The 19586-nt window shown below is 46.6% G+C and overlaps 1 pseudogene; it reads right to left on the reverse strand.

Moving 5' to 3' along the window:
• LOC125932353 (beta-hexosaminidase subunit beta-like) overlaps nucleotides 1-19586 on the reverse strand; it is a 31123-nt pseudogene that overhangs the window by 11180 nt on the left and 357 nt on the right.

Raw genomic sequence — 19586 nt, forward strand, 5'->3', positions numbered from 1 at the left:
ATTTTTCTATTTTGCTACTTGCTGCTTTTACATTTTTAGCAAATGCATACCTAACATTATAGTATTTTAGTTGCAACCGAAGGCAATGGTATCTAAATCTTCCTCCCCAACAAAACGGAAATCTCACTTCCTTCTCTAACCCTTTCACTTCCCTTCTGACATCTAGGATTTGGATCCTGGGTTGTATCATTAGTGTTATTATTATCATTTGGCTTTTGCGTCTATAATCATGTGCAGTGATCAGTAGCTTTTTCTGGTACCATGCTGACCTCTGTGATTCTTCAGCTACATCTCTCTCTTGGCATCCGTTTTTATTCTGGTGGCACTGTTAAGTAACATTTTTTTTTTTAATGTTGATTTTTGAGAGAGAGAGAGAGAGATACAGAGCATGTGCGGGAGAGGGGCAGAGAGAGAGAGAGAGAGAGACACACAGAATCCGAAGCAGGCTCCAGGCTCTGAGCTGTGAGCACAGACCCTGACGCGGGGCTCGAGCTCACAAACCTGAGATCATGACCTGAGTCCGAAGTCAGACGCTTAACTGACAGAGCCACCCAGGTGCTCCTGTAAGTAACATCTTTAACTAGCACTTTCAAAGTGCCTCCGCGTGTCTCTGCATATCTAAAAAGTCTTAACTTCTCTTTTTTTAAGTTTACTTTTTAATTTATTTTGAGAGAAATAGAGAGAGAATCCCAGGCAGGCTCCGCACTGTCAGTGCAGAGCCCGAAGCGGGGCTCGATCTCACAAACCGTGACATCGTGACCTGAGCCGAAACCAGGTTTCAGCCGAAACCTGAGCTTAACTGACTGAGCCACCCAGGCTCCCCAAAAGTCTTAATTTTGCTTGACACTTGAATGGTAGTTCGCCAGGTTATGGGATTCAAAATCTAAAATCATTTCCCTCAAGTTTGTCAAAATACGTGGCAAGAGGGAAGGTTAGAAGAAAACTAATGTTTGTCTAGGGTGGGCCATCATAATACTTTGCCATCATAATAACCCAAAAGTAGACGCAGTCGTCTGCTCTTTTCACATCAGTGGATACTCAAGCACAGAAAGGTTTTCTCGTGCACGAGCGGCACAGCAAGTGAGCAAAAGGGATACTTTCAGCCCGGTGTTCTTGGACCTCAAAGCCCTACTCCCAGTCTAGACGGCTGCCTTCCCATAGAAACAGGAGGCAAGCCACATGCATAATTTCAAATCTCCTAGTAGTCAGATTTTAAAAAGTAAACAGGTGGCATTCATCTTAATACTTTATTTAGCTCAATTTATCCAAAAAAAGCATGCTCATTTTGGTATGTCATCAGTGTTAAAAAAATGATCGGGGAGATACTTGGCTTTCTTCCTACTGACTCTTTAGAGCCTCGTGTGTCTTTTACCCTTACGGCCCACCTCCGTTTGAAATGGCCACATTTCATGCCCTCCACGACGACACGGGACTAAGGAGCCACTGTACTGGACGGTCCAGCTCTGTGCCATGCTGCTTTTGAAAGCAAACGCTTTCCAACACTGATTGAAAGCGTCCTGTGTGGGTGATTTTTCCATCCCAGTTTGAGATGAGGAAATCTGGCTCTCCCTGGAAATAATTTTACGGCTATTTTTTGCCGATTGCAGATACACCACTAATTCCCCCTCGGTGCTCATCCTCATTATGTAGCGTGGCCTCTCCTTGTGGTCTACACAGCCAAAAGTCAGAAGCGCCTTCTTAAAAGCCAACCGTTAATCCATTCAAAAGACAGATTAAACAGTTCCCCCCCATCTAATGCCCGCTGGGTGTATATTTCTATACCCGCCTGACTTCCTTTTTTAGGCAAATACCTGGCCCAGTTCAAACAGGCTCTTTATCACTCTTGGGACAGCACTGGGGCTGGGGCAAACATCCCATAGGTTTCCTTTAGTCAGCCCCCAAGAGTGTTATGAGAAGGAAATAACACACACACAGCACTTTATTTTAAATCTCTGAAGCATCCACCATTTCACATTCTCTTCTGCCAGAATTCCTACCAAAATTAATCTCCCAGGCCCCTCACACTGTCTCCCCAGAGCCTCATATAACTCTAGCAGTATCAACTTAGAAACTGGAGTTTTAAATAATAAAGGCTACCCTCCCTCAATGGAGGCTATTAGAGATTGACGGGCTGGGACAGGAGAGGTTGGACACGACAGTCATCAGAGAACAGCTGTTCCAGGCCCAACCAGAAACCCTCGGAATCAGCAGCTCTGTCTTACTTTAGAGTTGTATGGTCTTGGGCAGGTCACTGAATCTCCCTACCCCTTACTTCCTTCATCTCCATTTGAGGACCGTGATGTCTACTCCGTGGGTGGTTGGTAAGATGAACGGGTATGATGTATCGAAAGGTTCGTTATAACTCCCCCAATAAGTGTCAGCTGAAAAATAGTTAAGAGTTAACATTTTATGTTTCCAGCTTTACCGAGGCATAACTGACAAGAGAAATCATATATATCTAAAGAGTAAAATGAGATTATTTGAAATCCATATACTGCATGGAACGATTGTCACAATCGAGGTAATGAGCGCATTCATCACCTCACATAGCTACCGTGTGTGCGTGCGTGTGCCCGCGTGCTGAGAACGCTTAGGATCTACTCTCTTAGCAACTTTCAAATACACAACGTGGTACTAGTAACTAGAGTCACCGTGCTGTATATTAAATCTCCAGGCTTATCCATCTTACAGCTGAAGGCTTGTACCCTTTGGCCAGCATGTGCCCACCCCCCCACCCCCAGACCCCCACGGCTAACATTCTACTCTCTAATTCTATGAAATTGGTTTTGTTTTGTTTTTTTTTTGTTTTTGTTTTTTTTTTTTTTTTTAAGATTCCACATACAAGAGATGACACAGCATTTGCCTTTCTCTACCTGGCTAATTTCACTTCTTGCTTAGGCTCAAATGCTGGCTTTGCCGCTTTGAGACCGTGGACATGTTTCTTCCTTTGCCAAGACTCCGTTTCCTTGACTTTAACCTCATAGAGCCAAGGCCTTGGTCTCGCGAGGCTATTGTTGGACTTGAATAAGGCAACATATGGAAAGTTCTTTGCACAACATGAGCCACGCGTTAAGGGCTTCAAATATCGGAGCTCTCGTTATCATGGACTAATGTGATATTATAGTGGCAATATTTCCACCATGATGTTTTAAGAAGTGAAGACTAATTCTAAATGACACTCCTAGGAATGTCACCGGCATACCGCGAACTCTTGAAGATACCACATGAATAACCAACTGGTGACCTGCGGACAGGAAGGCATCTCACTTATTTCGAAAGGGGCTGATGAGGACACTGGGCAGAGGCCACAAGACTTTGAAGACAGCTCGTTAGGAAAGGTGTGTGGAGCACCACGCCCGCCTGCCTGGAGCAGCCTGCTGGGGTTGACGGTCCACCTGGCATCGCCCGTCCATGTTCCGCATCCTCACATGCTGTCATTTGTCTCTGTCACTTCCAGTCTCCGAGTGGCATCTGCTCACCTCACTCAAGGTGCACGCCGCCCTGACCCCTCCGCCCCCGGTGTCGGCTTAACCCCTTTGCTCTCTGCCTGAGTCTGCTGGGCCATGAGCGCCATGAGCCTTGGGTGGATTCTCCTCCAGCCCCCCCAATGACAAAATGGTATTTATTTCAGCAAATCAAAGGTGGGCCCCTTATGACGTGCGCATCAGGAAAGCAGAGAGATCTTATCTCTTTGGCTTACCTGAAATTTGTGCCGCAAAGGAGCGAACACTAGAGACCCAACTGAGGGTTGCTGGAGGGGAGGTGGGGGAGGGGAGGGTCTAAATGGGTGACGGGCGTGGAGGATGAGCGCTGGGTGTCCTGTGTAAGAGAGGAATCACTGGGCTCTACTCCTGAAGCCAAGACGACCCTGTATGTTAACTAACTTGAATTTACATTTAAGAAAATAAAAATGTTTACAAAATGAGCAAATGCGGGCACGTGCCGACTGATTTCAATCTATCTACACGGTGTTTCCTGTTTTCTGTTGCTCCCAGAGTCTCCCAGAAAGTCAGGGCCATTAGCCATGAAAATGCATCCAGCACAGGAGCAGCTTGTTAGAGGACAGCGACAGCAGGATGTACATAAAACGCCTGAAAAAAAGCAGGCCCCTCAAAGCAGAGGGCTTCCCCTGGGGAAAGTCGGGCTGGCAAGCTGAGGAACACACTCCATATGCCTCGTCTGCCATCATCAGCCGCAGCCACCTGTGACAAAATGTCCCCACCTTTCCAGGCGCCGCAGGGCGAGGCTCTCCCCAGCTGTGTGCTGCTCTTTTTCACGTCTCCCCGCTTGTAATCTCATTTTCACTCTCTCTTCTCCTGTTCCTTGTCGGTTTAATTATTCATTCGACAAACATCCCCTTAGCACTGTGAGAGACCATGTTCTCCCCGGTTCCCGAAATGGTCTTCCTGGTCTACCGGCACCCAGATCACGGAAGCTAACAATTAAAATGCATATTCCTGGGCTTTTCCCCAGCTCTGCTGAATGAAATCCTCCCATGTGCAAAGCTCAAGGACTCGAATTCGGGACAGGCCCTCCGAATAGTATTGCGATACATGGGGGAGGGTGGATGCCAGTCACATGGATTTCCCTTCTGTTCTACCTTTCTCCTATAGCAGGATCTCTCCAGCATCAGTCAAGTCTGCACAATGCCCGGTTCCCCACGCCATCGACTAGACAAGGGAACACTAGCTGCTTTAACACATCCATCCCCCAGACTTTGTGGCTCGACACAGTAACACGTTCCTCCTCCCCAGCAGCGCATTTCAATGCCGGGCAACCAGTCATGCAACTTCCCTCAAGGTGGTGATTCAGGGCTCAGACTCCTTCCATCTTGTGGCTGCATTATCTTCAAGGGGAAGCTCCCAAAATGCCCTCCACAAGGCGCCCCCCACATTCGAGCCATCCAGAAGAGGAGTATGGAGGACCACGAGGGAGTTGGGTCCATTTCACGAGTTGGGGCTGGAGGTGGTATTTTCCACTTCCGTCTACATTCTGCTGGTCACCCGGGGTCACACAGCCACAACTAACCTCGAGGAACGTGGACAAGTGGTCTAACCATGTGCACAGAGAGCGGAAGATCTTGAAGAAAACTTATCAGTGTCTGTTTCATGCAGCTCATTAAAAAATGTTTTTCAGTATTGAGGTTCCTCCCCAAATTAAAAATGGAAAAAAAATTAAAAACAGAAATACTACGTTATGCAATAATTCCACTACTGGTTATCTACCCAAAGAAGACAAAGACACTAATTCAAAAAGATGTATTCACCCTGTGTTGATTGCAGCATTGTTTATAATAGTCAAGATACGGAAGCAACCTAGTATTCGTTGATAGACAAGGAAAACACAGTGTGTGTGTGTGTGTGTGTGTGTGTATACACACACAATGTAATATTATGCAGCTATAAAAAAGGATGGGATCTTGCCATTTGCAACAACATGGATGGACCTAGAGGGTATTATTACCCTAAGCGAAATAAGTCAGACTGAGGAAGACAATACCACATAATTTCGCTCATGTGTAGAATTGAAAAAAACAAATGAATAAACAAACAAAAAGCAGAATCAGACCTATAAATACAGAGAACAGGCTGAAGGTTGCCAGAGGGGAGGAGGGAGGATACCGAGCGAAATGGGTGGAGGGGGGGGGAGGTGCAGGCTTCCAGTTACGGAATGGGTAAGTCACAGGAGTGGAACGTACAGCGGCAGGGAACAGAGTGAATGACATCATCGTCACAGCGTTGCACGGTGACAGATGGTAGCGACACTTGTGGTGAGCACAGCATAATGTATAGAGAAGTCGAATCACTGTCGTCCGCCTGAAACCCATGCAGCATTGTGTGTCAGCTCTACTCAAAGAAAAACAATTTGTTGAGTGGTTTTTCGGCACCAGTGGAGAGTAGCTGCAAACTGGAACGAGCTATCCAGAGACTGGAGACCTTCCCTGGGACGGGCCGCGACTGCTGACGCTGGCACGATCCTTGCCAAAGAACAGAAACGAATCAATCTAGTCGATCCATTCTCTGCCTACTCCAACCCTCTGCAGGCTTCTGGGGCCATGCTAGGCCCTAAAGGTGAGCTGCAGCCTTACTGGGAAACTGAGGGCCAGACATCTCAGATGTCCTCCAGATGGCTTGAAAAATTTACCAATGGGAAATCTGACCGGAGTTGATCCATATACTAAGACTATTCTTGTCAGGCAGGAGCATTCTAGGGAGGCCTGGTCACCAAAAGTATACAATCGAGAGTCCATTACACTGATAGGATCCCGAAGCAAATCCACAGCCCAGACCCTTGAAAGCTGTGATAAAATGAACAGACAGAGTAACGCAGAAAAGTCAGAAGTCATCATCCGAGCCCCTTCACTCTGAGGCTGTGAAAGGACCATCAGAAAAGCGAGACCTTGGTGCTCTGTGATTTTAAAAAAAAGAGAAACCTACGGCAGGTGACTCTCAATCATGAGATGGGCTGGTGGTAACAATGAGAAAGGCACCAGTGTGCTCCTGTTTGACATTACAAACTGGAGTGTTCTGGGAGGAATCTGTTTCTGTTGTCGTTGAGCTCAAAAAGACGCTACAGCTCCATTTTGGCAAGAAACAGCGGGGAATGGTCTTTATTAAAACCCCAGCAGAGCCAAGAGTTCACTCAATGGCGGTGATGACAAGATCTGAGAAAAAGCACCAGGCGATAGTCATCAGGAATGAATGAGTGAGTGGAAAGAATGGGATGGGGAAGGAGGAAAAGCCAACATCCAGGCGCCTTACTGAAGTCACTGCTGTGTGGAATGGGGGCTCCATTCTGCTGGAGAGGCAGAAAAAAATGACCACCCTAAAGGTGGGGCGTCAGAGAATTTATACATTGGCTTCCTTCCCTCATGGTGAGGGTACTTTCCTCATATTTCTGGGCTATGCTTGTGCAAGGGCCTACTGAGCTTCCAAGATGTCAGAAGAGACCCTGAAGCAGAAGGCAGGAGAGGGAGGCGGGGCCTTGTAAGGGCAAGCGGAGTCTAGATTGGCAAGGAACTGTCCATCTCAGCTGCCTCTGAAATCAGAGGTCAGCCAAGTGGACGTGACACAGTTATTAGATGCGTCTTCCAAAAGAGGACCCTGAGCTTCACCCTGGTTTCTTCTTGAAAGAACGGCCATCTCTACTCCCTCACCTACCATTTGATTTCAACCTACCCGTTTCTTTTCAACCCACCATGATCAAATTTCAAACTCAGCAAAGCCGAGTTACTGTCTGATTATTGAACTGGTGACTGCCAAACCAGATAGTCACTTCTCAGGACTTGTTTGGGGGTGTTGGTATTAAGGGGGCATCTACAGCTGTGGGATTGCATAAGGGTACCTTGGACTTTAGGAATCATAAGGAGTGTGGTACAAGAGTAAGCCGTGTTGCTTAAGAGAACTGAGACAGCAGACACCCTAGGTGGCGACTCTCTTTCCTTGTGCCTCGAGGACTTGTCTGTTTCCCAGAATCTCCAAATAGGTTGCTAGAAAATGTCTTGGGCTTTCATCAGCAAAGGTCAGAGCAGGAATTGTTAGCAGGCAATAAACGCCATAACAGTTGAATACAGGGGTCATGGATTCTGTGGCAGGAAAGGGATCACGAGAGGTGATAAAGGACGGCCCGTCATTACCAGTTCGCCCTACTGCTCAGCCCGGTCTGAGTCACATCACCGTCTCCCACACCTGTGTGACAATGTGTTTCCTTCCCTCCTACCGTTTCCATTGTCCCACCATGGCCCTTCTCTGCCATGGGGTTGGGCGGACCACCTCTACCTGTGACTGTAGGTCAGGGCTGGAATATTGGTTGGAAACCCATTTGTCACCCAGCTGCCCCACCATACGAGTTATGACTGCACACAAGTCCTTTATTTGGACAGGAGCTGAAAATAATATTCATTAGGAGAAGGACGACGTCTATCAGCACGCACACTATATCGCGGTTGACATGTGATAGATCAATGTTCATGGATAGTGGATCAATATTTCAGTACAAGATGAACTGAACAAAGCTCCAAGCGTGGGTCCTTCTCCGGCTGGTGCCAGAGCCTTCCACAGAACCCTCCCTGATCTTGGCTGCCCCTTTCTAGCCAAGAGAAACACGAAAGCAGGACAGAAATGAATGACTTCTGTGAGGCAGTCTGAAGTCCGGAGCAGAGTTATAGTTGGAAGATATGTCAGAACAGACAGAATGGTACCCCTTTTTCTTCTCTTCTCGACCTGGCCGCTTTGCTCTTCCTTCGAGACCCTCCTCTCTGTAAGCCCGACACTACCCCGAAGCTGTGCACACCTTCGTCTACACTCACATTCTGGGCCAGGGTTCTTCACTGCGGGTGGGGAGGTCTGTCCTGAACATTGGAGGATGTCTAGCAGCATCCCTGGCCCCTACCCGCTAGATGCCTGGAGCGTCCAGTTCTGATAGCAAAAATATCGCCAGACACTCAAACGTCCCCTGGGAAGGGGCTAAGTACCCCCTCGCCAGGAAGTCAGTGAGCCCATGAGGACCCCAGGAGATTCCGCTGCATTGTGCAGGCTGGACAAAGTGCTTCTGGAGTCAACGGTGGACGTCAGCCCTGAACTTAGACGACTGTCAGACGTGGTTAGAGCCCAGACCGGTAGCTGAAAGCCAACCAAGGCGCGTCTTTCTCAGCAGCCGGGGCGTGGTTGAGCGGACCCCTTTTCTTTATTTAAGTAGAGCCTTCAGCCCAAAGCATTTCTGAATAGCCAAGCCCTGTAAACAGATTTCTGCTTACCTGACAGGGAAAAATCAGCAGAGGTGTGGGTTCCCCGCTGCGCTCACACATCTTAAGCTTTCATTTTACCGCAGCAATAACAAGCTGATGCCAGGTCACCCGTGACCCGCTAATGGGGTGCGTTTTCATATTTATCTGCTTGCACATTGTCTGTGGCCTCTTTGGGAACGCTCCGTGATTGCTCTCCAATCACTTCCCGCCCCTTTCGAGAACATTAGGTATTAATTCAAGCTTGTCAAATCTTATATGATATATTCCATTCAGGAGCTAATACCTCATCAACCTTACCTGGCACGGAAAATTCAATTTCTCAAGATACCAGCTGTTATCCTGGAGACCTCGCATATCTGTTTGGAACAGCTAATAGGAAATGTTCTTGCTGAGGGTTTTTGGTTTTTTGTTTTTTGCAGCTGGTAAAGTTCTATGCGTTGCATCTGAAGCATACACCTCCGTGAATCCCCCCCAAAATTAACAAAATGAATAAATTTATGGCCTAGAAACTTAAGTGCTTTTCTGTTATCGCCCTAAATAGCAACAAATGAAATAAAACACAATGCACATGTGCAAGTTACAGGATTCTTCAAAAGACATTTTTTTTAATGTGAAGGTTGTTGATGCTTAGTTTCAAAAACAAAACAAAACGAAACAAAAAAAAAAACAAACCTAGACTGTGGAGTGCTATTGGATGCGATTGGAGGCACATCTCGTTGAATAGCCAACCGACGTCGTTTCTGTGCTTTAGCGGTTACCCGTGTGGAAAAGCCAACCCATAGAGATACATTATTGCAAACGAAATTCAACTTCCATAGCTCATTTTATAAGGTCAAGATAATCTTCTCTCAAAGACATCAGAATTCTCCAGAGCTTGTTTTAAATGGTAATTCTAAGCGGTCATTATCATTGCTACTGTTGTTATTATTATTTATTTTGTCAGTAGTACTGTTGGGTGTTTTTCATTGAGGTGTAATTGCCATGTAACATATTAGTTTCAGGTGGACAACAGAATGATGCGATATTTTTATCTATTGCAAACTACTCACTACAGTAAGTCTAGCTACCATTCTCACCACAGTTTCGATTTTTCTTCTTATAACGAGAGCTCTTAAGATTTACTCTCTTAGCAACTGTCACACTGACCCTCCTAGAGCTTTCTGACTTTAACTCTAGTTGTGAAAATATTCAGCTTCGTCATTTGATCTGGCAGGTTAACAACTAGAGCAGTTTCAAAGACGGGAGGCACATAAAAGGCACTTCAGATTGTTTGTAACAACTTATAATGGGATATAAAAATATCCGTGAGGTCCACGCATGGCAGAGTTAACGAGGACTGCTAATACTACTCTGGGTGCCTGAATGCCTAATTGAAAGAAATGTTCCATTTCAGTTACAGGGTATAAAATACAGATTTTTTTTTAAGAAAATGTAAATGTATAGGCCTCTTGAGCTCTATCCATCAACTCTCAGGTTAAGAATTCCGGTTGTAATGGACATCGCAACAGGAAGGTAAAGCAAGGCAGATTCCAGAAACATTTCAGACCACATGACTCAGATTTCCACGCAGCATCTCCACCTGACCTCTTCGAGATCGTCTACTGAGTTTCCCCATCGTTCATTCAGCCTTGACCTCAGAAACACCCCCTTGCTTTTCCACGAACACGATCCTGCCTCAGGGCCTTTGCACTTGCTGATCTCCCTTCCTGAATGGGGAGAGGAGCTGCCTTCGGATTTCTAACATAGCCGCTTCTGTCACCACCTTGAGATTTTGGCTTAAATGTGTCACCTTCTCAGTTAAACTCCCTGGCTTCGTATTTAGAATTGCAATCTGTGCTAGGAGAATTACTTGCAGCATGCCTCGAACTGGCCTAAGCTATTCTGTTGAAATAAGAAACGCATCCGTACGGCACTGACTCCTGGCCAAGGCACGAAACCTATTAGTTAATAGTGCTGCTGCGTGACCGCGGGTTCGAGAACTTTGGAGCAGTTCATACCAGCTTGTCAGCATTATTTATTGATAATAGTGAGATTGATAACCTGTACCGGGTCAGAGTGAGACCCTCAGAGGTCTCTGATGGCAAGGCTGGTTACAGAGCAGAAGTATCCACACATAACCAGCAAAATATAAAAACCTCCAGGCAGGACTCCAGTTGGACTTCCCTGGTTTCCAGGGGTACCGTGTGCACATATCCATGTCCCCTGATCGGAAAGCAAGAATGCATCCTGCCATAGCGCTTCAGATGGAGGACGACAGAGCCCCAGCCTGGACTTCTCCAGATCCCTTTGCTATGAGATGGCCTTTGGCTGTGATGCACAGCCTCCCTTTAAAGCTCTTTTTCTATCGTACCCTCTTCCTGTAATAAACTCCAGATTGGTCAGCATTGTCATTTAAGGTCCCGCGAGTCTCCGTTAGCAACCAAACTCTGTCTAAGCGCCACCATTAGGGCACGATCCCGACCCAACTCTCCCTCTGGCTTCCTCATTTCCGTGGCACTAAGCGCCATCTGACATACTATATATTTTACTTATTGATTTTGTTTATCACATTACCATATCTGTTATGACTTTGCGGATTATTTTTTTATTGTCCTCCCACTGGTCTAATTGTTTCTTTGTTGCTGTATCTCTGGACCATAGCAGACCTTCTGCATTTATTATTTGATGAATAAGTAAGTGCACAAAGAGGTGGAAGAGAAATATCACTTAGAGTTCAAGGCTGTTTTGACCCAGCTCGGAGGCTAGAAATCAATACACAGAAGCTTAGCAAGATGGACAATGATAAAGAGTGTGTTCACCTGCTGATTTATGCTCAGGTCAGTTACCATAAGGGACAGAGATGTTAACTGACAGTTGGCTGCAAAGAAATTGACGTATCTAATCTCCATTGACTCAAAGACCCAAAACTAATGTCCACGAAGGGCCGCAAGTGGCTAAGAACTTGTCTTTCTGACAGTTCCTCCAGCCTCTGAAGGCGATCAGAGTCACCCAGATGGGGCATCTCTTTTGGTTTCCCTAATCCCTTCAGAAGTTTCTGTGTTTCAGGGACTTTGCTCTAGGGGCAGGACGATGAACTCGGGTGGGAGTTGGCAAACACCGCCGGGCTCGTCAGTCAGAGGCCTCAGCCGCAAAGTTTGGGGACCTAACAGTTTGAGGAGGAGCCATTTCGATGGGCCACTGATACTGAGGTTTGGTTTCTTATTCCTGGCGACATCAATTTGTAAATCCCTCGGTCTTTCTGGGCTCCCCTATGGACTGCTGATCTGGAAAACACAACTTAACTTTGAGTGCTGTTTAGCTGAACAATGACAAAGTCCCTTCTTGGTCTAGAGCATCAGAGGAGTTTTTTTTTTTTTAATTTTTTTTAATGTCTTTATTTTTGAGAGAGAGAGAGCACAAGTGGGGGAGAGGCAGAGACAGAGAAAGAGGGAGACACAGAATTGGAAGGAGGCTGCAGGCTCTGAGCTGTCAGCACAGAGCCCAACGCGGGGCTCGAACCCACAAACCACAATATCATGACCCGAGCCGAAGTCGGACGCTTAACCCACTGAGCCACCCGGGAGCGAGTTTTCTTAAACACAGGGTCTGCCCTTCGTCTCCGCTCCCCACCCCAAATGGAATTCTAAATCATCAGGTCTGACGTGGGAAACCAGCATGTTTAGAACTTCTGTGTGTAATTTCACAGTTAGGGACTACCTTCTCTAAATTGTAGTATAAAGAATTAATGAATTCAAAACGGATTTGTGATTTTAATGAGCAAATTGTATTCACTTCTTTTGAATTATAGAGGAAACCTTTTTTATGTTCATTTTTCTCTCAAGGCATCTGTTTTTAATTTTTAATTTCTCCCCAGTTTTATTGAGATATAATTGGCATATTCACACCGCATAGGTTTCAGGGGTACAACGTAAGGATTTGATATATGAACCGTGCATCGCGTCACATAGTTAAGTTCCTTTTCCTGTGGTAAGAATTTTTACAATCTATTCTCTTAGCAACTTTCCAATACACAACACTGTATTATTAACTAGAGTTACCATGCTGTACGTTACATTTTTGGGCGTCAAGGTGGTGGCATCTTTTCAAAGAAGACTGTGCGGTTTGCTCTGGGCTTGGTGGGTTTGCTGACATCTTATTTCTACCTTTCATTTATTGTCCTATTGTTTGAACTTCCAGAAGGAGAGTAAAGAGGAATGTCGGCTTGCTTTTGAGTTGGTCTGGAAGAAGCTGGTGCCTGGTTGTTATTCGTAAGTTGTTGGGGAGGCAAAGAAGCGGGTAGGTGACCTATGATTTGTTCAAGAGTGAAATGGTCAAGGGGCGCCTGGGTGGCTCAGCCAGTTAAGTGTCTGATTTCAGCTCAGGTCATGATCTCACAGTTCGGATCCTCTGTCTCCCTCTCTCTCTGTCCCTTCCCCACTTGCACTCTGTCTCTCTCTCTCAAAAATAAACATTTTTTTTTTAAAAAAGAGTCAATTATCGGAAAAGCTGGAGAGAAAAGAAAGATCTTCCGCCCGATGGGTCCCCCCGTGCTCCCATACGAAGCTCTAACAACTCTGTACCGCCACAGTGAAAAACTGTAGCAGGAGGCCACATACAATTTTAGAGTAGCCAAATGAATCTGCATCATTAGACAGCTTCTCCTCCGTTTGCGTTTAAGCCACAAAGGTGACGCACAGTTAAAAGGGACACTCTCAGAACATATCCCCTTAACTCTCCTCTCCAACAGATAGTCTCCTGAGGCAGTCAGCAGGAGCCGGCTTCGTCGTATACGGTCTAACCATTCCTACAAATGCTCGAAGCTGATTGTGCACGTCTGTTCCCAACTCTGCATTCAATGGCATCAGGCCAGTGGCCTGAAATTGGCCGCAGTGGGTGTCTATCTACCCCAGACATTGGTAAACACTGCAAATCCGATGTCTGATTTTTTTTTTTTCCTGGAGACCTGAATGTTAAAGATTTACCAGCATACCACTTATCAAAAGCCATTGTCCATGTCAAGGTAGACAAAGGCAAAATGTCATTATGTTGCCTCCAATAGTCGGGCGAGATGTTTGCTGAAGGGGGTCCTCTACATGGAGAGCAACCAAATATCAAATTTTGTCCTAATCGTCCACATCGGGGGACAAGAAGCCCCTTCCCTAATTCCTGAGCCATTCTTTACATGACTAATGCTAATTCGGAGAAGCTCATTATTCCCTGACTTTCTACTCAAAGGGGGACCTCTGCCCCGCTAGGACAAACCTAAGAAGATGAAAGGTTTCCAGAAGAAAGTCATTTGTTTTGATGACTTCGTCCAGCATAGCGCAGCTGGAAGTCTCACATCAAACTAAAGTCTTTCTCCCTTCAGAGTAGCTAGCTGTCTCTCGTCCTGACCCAGAGTGGAAATCACACGAGACACAAAAATTCACAGCCCAAGGAAAGCTATCTGCCAGTCTCATTTAACCACCAATTTGGCATCACCAGCACAGCTGCCTTCGGTCCACAGTTGACTGAACCAAAGACAGAGAATTGCTCATTCGTTAATCAGACAGGAAGTGGTCGTCATTGACCAGGCACGGCAAAGAGTGAACACTTAGAGCCTTGGAACCCAAGACATCAGTATTCCCACTGGTGGAAATCCTTCCAAATCTCTGTAGCTGGTCCTAGTACACATATTTGCTTCTTCCTCCCTTCTGCTGCTAAATTTCCAAACAGCAGAGTGCATTTTCACTAAACCCAATGAACAAACTAAGCGACTGGATCAGAAAAGCATTACTGAGCCAAAGGGCACAACAGGGCCAGTTTCCATCCATAACCGTCAGTAGCTGGGGGCTGTGAAGGAATTTTTGTTTGAGTTTTTTTTTTTTCTCCATTACCCACAGTTTGACAGGTCCAGAGCGTAACTGATAAGACCACATATGAAATACATTTCTACGAACACCACGGTTAATGTGAGTTCTGGAAAATGCAGGGAGGAAAACAGCCAAGGTGACGCTCTAGTTAATAAAAAAATCTTCCAAGGAAGCCATTTGCACGTCAAATGCTTCACTCTTAGCTTTGTCTGAGAGACCCCCTAGGCTATCTTTGGATGCCAAATAACCCCAGTGGCTCTTGCCATGAGTGTCAGTCCTTCCTTCAGTTGGGTTCCTGCTGTCAGTGGTCTCCCCAAGAGCCAAGACTGACTTGCATTTGCGCCACACCGTCTGTATCCTTTCTCCTTATGACAAAGGGCATAGAGCATTACTGGCCTGGGAAGCACATCTTACCTGAAGTCCTAGAGGAAACAAGACAACGGACCCACTTAGGACCGAGAACATGGCCCTTTGATTGTTTCGGTAACCATTTGGTTCCAAGGAATACAATCTACTCGAGATTTAGTTTACACGAAAGAATGAAAAGACCTCATGGAAGAGGAAGCTGTATAGAGTCCAGGTTCCAAGAAGAGCCGAAGTTTAAAAAAAATAGTTTCAAGAAGCTTAACAATAGGCATATGTGAATACTTACTCTGCTGTCCCACAGGTCGATTGTCTCAGTTGACCATTCTGAGTCTTTGTATTGCTTGATTCAAATTTTCCAGAGAAGGAATGTGAGTGCCTGAAACAAAATCAATGGAGTCAAAGTGGATGACCGGGTGACCCAGAGGAGACTGAAACTGAAAGGAACACAAGGATTTGACATTTGTGTGGCACAAGAAGTTACTGTGATATTAATGGTGCTTACCTCTCAATGTAAGGTTAATGCTTTTCATGGCTAATTCTAGTTCAGGGGTCAGCACACCTTTTCTGTGAAGGACCAGATACTAAATAATTTAGGCTGGGGCGCCTGGGTGGCTCCATCGGTTAAGCATAGGACTCTTGATGTCAGCTCAAGTCATGATCTCACGGTCCCTGAGTTTGAGCCCCATGTCGGGCTCTGAGCTGATGCAGAGAGAATCCCGGGCTTGCGATTCTCTCTCTCCCTCTCTCTGTCCCTTTCCTGCTCACGTGGGTGCTCTCTCTCTCTCTCTCTCTCTCTCAAAATAAATAAACTTTAAAAAATAAATGAATAAATAAATAATTTAGGCCTTTGCATGCCTTAGGGTATCTGACCCAACTACTCAACTCTGATTTAGTGCCAAAGCCAACATAAATAACATGTAAATGAATGGGTGTAGCTATGTTTCAATAAGCTTTTACTTATTAAAACAGGAAGCAAGATGGGTTGGGTCTGCTAATCATTGTTTGCCAACCTCTGCCTTAGATCATTTCTCTTCCTTCTCCCTCAAGCCTCTAGCTCCTTCTAAGACCTCTTCTGCTTATGGTCATCAACAAATGCCTGGGTTTTAGACCTGGCTCTGTCTTCCTCACGAGCTTTTATGCTTGTTCTTGGAAATATTCCACTCCTGCAGAAGAGAATTCACTCTACAGTCTCATTTCTCTGTCCCTTGCAGCCTCTACTTCCAATGTTCTTTTCCTTAACCCATTCACTGTCTCCTAGAGCCTGTCCTCTCCAATAACCAAACTACCTCCAAAATCTTGATTTGGGGACTTTCACTAACAACAATCCCTCCTGCTCTAACCCATTGACTCTAGATACAAATAATTCTCTGAGTCCCTGAGGTCACTGGGACTTCTAGTCCACTGGCCCTCCTAGTTTTTCACTGTCCACCAGCCATGCCCTCCGGTGTCCCCCCACCCTTCCCTGCCCAGTTTAGGCAGCAACCATCCCCTTGTTTACTCCCCTTCAGTCCCTTGATGATCTTGTCCTTCTTTCCCAGTTTTGCACCCATGCACTGGGTGTGGCTGGAGGAAAAACACAACCGTGACCACAGATCTCAAGTGAGTACTCCACTGCCTAATAATCCTACCACGTTTCTCTCGTATGGTTAACTTCTCCACTATTGGAGATGACTGCTTTCCATCTTTTCCATCCTCTAACAACCAAAGTCACCTCCTCCCGCTCACTCTTCCTGCTTCATTGGGAAAAGAGAAACCACCCAAGCCCATACTTCCCAGAGTCCATGGCCATTTATGATGTGGGCTTGAAGGCTGGGGTTCCCTAAAAGCAGGCACCTTCTGTGTCAAGTGTCTGAGTTCTTGGTTTGTGTTTCTGAAACACACACAGTTTTCTAGGAAAATCATGCTGGGAGGGCTGGAAGGGAGAGAGCACTTGGAGACCTAAGGTGGAGTTTGCTCACACAAGGAGACATGAATTCCCCAAGACTGGGGTGCCTGGGTGGCTCAGTCGGTGGGGCGTCCAACTCTTGATTTCAGCTCAGGTCATGATCTCATGGTTCATGGGATGGAGCCCTGTGCACTGTCAGGGTGGAGCCTGCTTCGGATTCTCTCTTTCTCTCTGTCCCTTCCCTGCTCTGATGTGCACGCTCTCCCTCTCTCAAAATAAATCAATAAACTTTTAAAATGAATGAATGAATAAATAAACAGATAAATACATTTACTTCCCAAGACTAAAAGGGGACTGTGGGTTTGGGGCAGGTGCCAGAAGCAGGTGCCCATGTCTTCTTCCCACACAACGGCATTGAGCGTTGCTACAGGCACTCTCTAGGGAGGCTAGGTCCTGGGCACTACGACTCTCAGCCTCAGCCTGGGCATTAAGTTACGTGGTTGCCTCCGAGCCTCCCGTCACCAAGGAACCACATGAGCCTGGACAACAAACATCATCAGAGACCACCCCGTCTAAGACCAGGAGGCCCTCTTTGCATGTACTGGGCAACATAAGACCCTTGAGATCTCTGTTTAACTCCTCAGTGGGGTTCATAGTATGGCTAAGTTGAATTTCCAGCCAGGCTGATATCCACCAATTAAATTCACTTTAGACAACGAAAACAAACGGGATGTTCCTTAGATCATAAATTGAAGAGTAAACCACACACCCACTCCATTTGATTCTGTACAGTGCAACTCACAGGAAGAAATTTCCACCGGTGGCCTTCCGAAGCGCGTTCTGATTTAAGTAAAAGGCACAGAATGCGAATTAGATGAAAAGCAGGGTAATACCATCCCCAGTTTCCATGGTCGTAGCCCAACATTTACAGTGTAAATACTTAGCCTTCCAACAGCAGTATCTTCTAAGCCAATGAAGCTTAAACACCTAAAACATCACATTAAAATTCCCACACAGGCCTGTGGAACCACCCGATTTCACTGTACTCCAAAAAACCCCCGAGCTTTCAAAAGAGTATAGAAAGTTGAAAAATCTCTTATCACCAGAAGTGAGCAAAGAGGCCTTGGGTGGGGAGGAAAGTGAGCGGAAATCAATTTTACTCGCTTCGGCCTCACGATGGATTTTGCGAAGCAAAGGGGAGAAAATCAATCTTGTCAAATCAGTGAGCATTTATACACTTGAAGGAGTCTAAAGGTCTTGGAGGGTGTATCAGGCAGGAGGACGTTCTCCATCACGTCATGGAGAATACGGCATGAAGGTTGGACCCTTTTCTGTACTGGAAGGATCGTGCCAAGGATCCAGTCCCAAACTAAGACACAGGAAGTCCTACGGGTGCCTATACTTGACTCACCAGAACATGCTTCCAGATTACATTAACAGAAGGCCCCCTTACCCTACCTCTGACTTGAAAGCCTCTATCATTTGGGGGTCACTGAGCCATCTGATAAGACAAACCTCCTATGGCTGCAGAGTAAGTCCATGCTTTGGTGAGTAGGGGCTGGTCACTCCCGGTGACGTCACCAGGGAATCAGACAGGAAACCAGAGGACAGAAGGTGGGCCTTGAGCGGAAGGCAGAGCAGAGGGCTCCCGTCTGTCTCGGCTTCACTCTCCTACACGTGGAGGAGACATCACAGACGAGTGCTAAGGGGAAGCCAGGAGAGGCAAGGGAGCCATGTCCTCTGCCCGAGGGGAAGGCGGCCAGGGTCTAGGCCAGGAGGTGGACCTGTGGCAAACTTAGCTGCATCGTGTAAGCATGTTACTTGGTCTCCCTTTCGGTGTTTGTCAACTTTAGTGCAGACTCCCGGAAAACAGCCTGGATGAAACTGTCCTTCCTCGTCTTAAGTCCAGTTGGGCAGCTGTAACAAAAACACCATAGACTGGAAACAACACGTCCCGGCCTCCTGGTTTGGAGATGGGCCACCTACTCCCCGTATGTTCACGTGGCAGAAGGGGCGAGAGCTCTCCGAGGTCTCTTTTCTGAGAGCACTGACCCCACCATGAGGGCTCCACCACACTGTAATTCCAATGTAATACCATTCCCCTGGGTGGTAGGATTTCAACATCTGATCAACACACGGGTGGGGGGGGTGGGGAGGACACAAACATTCCGTCCATAACACACCTAGATTTACGGAAGAGTCACGAAGGCCAGCCTAAGAGAGAACGGCACACCCCCACCTCACCCCTCTGGCAGGTTCCAAAGGGAGTGGGGTCAAGGCTGAGAAATCCCACCTCTTGGCCCCACCTGGACCTTCCTTTGTCATTACCAAACTCGTCAATCTAGGCTTGATGCAACCAAGGGACTATGTGGTCCCCGACAGAACTGTGTGACCTTCGGGAAGTGACTTGACTGCTCTGGGGCCCTTTCCTTAGCTGTAAAATGGACATAGTAACAAACCTGTATCAAAGACTTACTGTAGGTATTATGTGATGTTTGTGAAAATCTGAGAGCCATGCCTGGACATGGAGTAAGCAGTATATACACATTTGATTAAATAACAAAAATGAGGGGCGCCCAGGTGGCTCAGTCGGTTGAGCGTCCGACTTTGGCTCAGGTCATGATCTCGCGGTCCGTGAGTTCAAGCCCCGCGTCGGGCTCTGTGCTGACGGCTCAGAGCCTGGAGCCTGCTTCTGTTTCTGTGTCTCCCTCTCTCTCTGCCCCTTCCCCATTTGCGCTCTGTCTCCCTCTGCCTTTCA

Source organism: Panthera uncia, chromosome X (assembly GCF_023721935.1).
Source record: "Panthera uncia isolate 11264 chromosome X, Puncia_PCG_1.0, whole genome shotgun sequence".
In the NCBI taxonomy this organism is placed as follows: Eukaryota; Metazoa; Chordata; class Mammalia; order Carnivora; family Felidae; genus Panthera; species Panthera uncia.